At 50.8% G+C, this 2,547-nt stretch overlaps 1 pseudogene; it reads right to left on the bottom strand.

Annotated features, from left to right (window-relative positions):
• Window positions 1-296: 296 nt before the first annotated feature.
• LOC119542065 lies at window positions 297-2,256 on the bottom strand (annotated as a pseudogene).
• Window positions 2,257-2,547: the final 291 nt, after the last annotated feature.

The following is a 2,547-nucleotide window of genomic DNA, read 5'->3' as shown; positions in this document are numbered from 1 at the left end:
TGATAGGAGCCCCTTAGGGCAAGCCGCTTACTGCCTCCACACCAAATTTAGCAGGAAGCTGCCTGCAATAGCAAAGGAGAACACTTCAGTGATTTTAAGGGTCAAGGCTTGGTGTCCTGCAAAATTCATTTCCTGTTGGACAGTACTGGTAGGCCTCTTCACCAGTTCTATTTTTTCCCTTTTTTTCTTACCAGAAGCCCTTTGCCTATCACCCCTAATATAGGAAAGCAAGAAACAAAACAAAACAAAGCAAAAGAAAGATCAATATATTTATAAAAAAACATCTACTTCCCCAAACAAAATAAAAAATTAAGAATCAATAACATAAATACCAAAAAAAAAAAAAAATAAAAAAATAACAGAAGGATCCCTGGGTTTCTTTTTCTTTCCTTAAAAAAAAAATCAACCCAAAGCCCAGCCAACAATTCCCTGAAGTAGCAGGAACTCCTGTGGAGGAAGATTTCTGAGCCAGACAATTCTGTTGGTTTAAGATGAGCTACATCCCAGGTAATAAAGCCATCTGGAAGGGCAGGGAGTGGGAAGGCACAGGCTGGTCCATGTCCTCTTTCCAGAAGTGTGTCTTCATTTTGTCCTCCATCTCTGGCCCTGCAGGGCTGGTATCTCTGTCTCCACAGAATCCAGAGAAGATAGTCTTGGGTTGGGGAGGAGAAGGTAGGGTAAGCCCCCCAAAAGAAACAAAAACAACAACACCCCAGAATAGTCTGTGTGTGTGAGAGACAGAGAGGAACAGAGAGAGCTCTGAAAAATTGGTTTGTGTATGTGTGTGTGGGGGTGTGTGCATTTCTGTGTAGAGAGAAAGGGGGAGAGAACAGACCAAAAGGAAGAAAAAAGGAGGAGACAGACCTCACTCTCCCTGCCACATGCTTTCCACCCCCAGCCCTGAGAGTCCATTTGGGGAGGGATGACCCTATTTGCCCTTCACTGTCTCCTGCTTCTCCTGTGTCTGGGTTGTCTCTGGATGGCTGGGTCTTTGAGTCTCCTTGTGAGCTCCTGTCCTCTGTGGCTCTGAAGGGCAAGATCCATTGGAGGTATGGGAGGGAAAGCTCCCTGGTCTGTTGGAGATGTCACTGAGGATGGGGTCACAGCCTCCTGTGAACCACCGTTATCCCCGTAGTCCCTGGCTCCATTGAGTGTCAGAGTGATTCCACCTGGAAGCAAAATCCTTCTCTGTTGAGCCTGGGCATCCCCAGGACATGTCTCTGGATCCTGAGAGACTGAAAGAGCCACCAAAGCCTACAGAGAAAGGGGGTGTCCGAGAGGTGGTGAGGCTGTGGCCACCTTGGGTGACTGGCACAGCAGTCCCGACAGCACAGATGTTTGTCTTCTTTTGCAATTCTCCAGTATTTTTCTTAGAGCAATTCTGCTTGTTGCTAAATCAGTTGGAGACCTGAGCGATGGTGATGCCACTCTTCTTGGGGAGCTCTCCTTTGCCTGCTTGCTAGGACACAGATTAATCAGGTGGGGTAGAATATTCATTAGGGAACTCAGTGGTCTTTTTGCAGAAGTTACAGCAGTTAGGCATTTTTGCCTGGAATCTAGAAGCAGGAACGTTGGATCTTGAGGGCCTTGCAGGTGCTCTGCTTGAGCTGCATCTGGATCGTGATGAACTTTCAATAGATGATGCTCCCCATGCGCTCCATTTCCTTGACTGCTACGGGCCATGTGTGGCTTTGCTCCTTCAGCACATTCATGACGTGCGTCGTGAATCCTTACATGCTTGCTCATACTTCCCAGCTCGGAGTGATACATGTGGTGGACCTGGGCAAGTTTGCTGTGATAGTCTGAGTGCTCATGGAGTTGTCAAGGGACATGCCCCCCCCCCCAACCCCCCCCCCCCCAGAGACTGCAGCCTCTTTATCATCCACACCCTATGTCAGAAGCATGTTGGCCAAGTGCACCAGCTGTGGTCCATCTGCTTCTTCTCTTGGGAGTTTAGAATGCTGGGGCTGATTTTCAACTTGATTTCACAGAGGACTCTAAAGAGAACAGGCTTCATTTGTTGGCAGTTCAGGGCATGTATCTTGGCATGGGCCTCGTCATTGAGGCTTTGGTCTACGATGGTCATTATCTGCTGCAGAATGTCCCTGATGTCTTGCTTCCCTCAGCCTCAGGGGACACCCCCACCCCAAACAGGGTTTCTCCCACCAGGGTCTCCGCCCCAGGCTCCCCACCCACCAATTGCAGGGTTCCTTGGCTTCCACCTGGAGGGGGCAGTCCCAGCAGCCACTTGTCCATAGCTGGGCAGTGACCTGGGGCCTCCTTCCTGCTCCAGTCCCCTTCCACCCCCACGCACTCACTGGGGCTCTTTGTCCCCACCCCCGCCTGTCCTCACCCCCACCCGTGTCTCCCCTTCTCTTCTCCCTTCCATCCCTCTCTACCCCACCCCCCACCCCACCTGTGTTCAACCCAGTCCTGAAGGGAGACCTGGGTGCCCCCAAAGGAGACCCCAGTCCTGGCTGGTGGAGACAATGGAGTTGAAGAGACAAAGGAGGCCCAAGTGGGGGTGGGGGTGAGGGGTAGGAAGGT

The sequence above is a fragment of the Choloepus didactylus genome, chromosome 8 (assembly GCF_015220235.1).
Source record: "Choloepus didactylus isolate mChoDid1 chromosome 8, mChoDid1.pri, whole genome shotgun sequence".
In the NCBI taxonomy this organism is placed as follows: domain Eukaryota; kingdom Metazoa; phylum Chordata; class Mammalia; order Pilosa; family Megalonychidae; genus Choloepus; species Choloepus didactylus.
The sequence above is the reverse complement of the archived record's forward strand: the minus strand, read 5'-3'. Positions and strand labels throughout refer to the sequence as shown.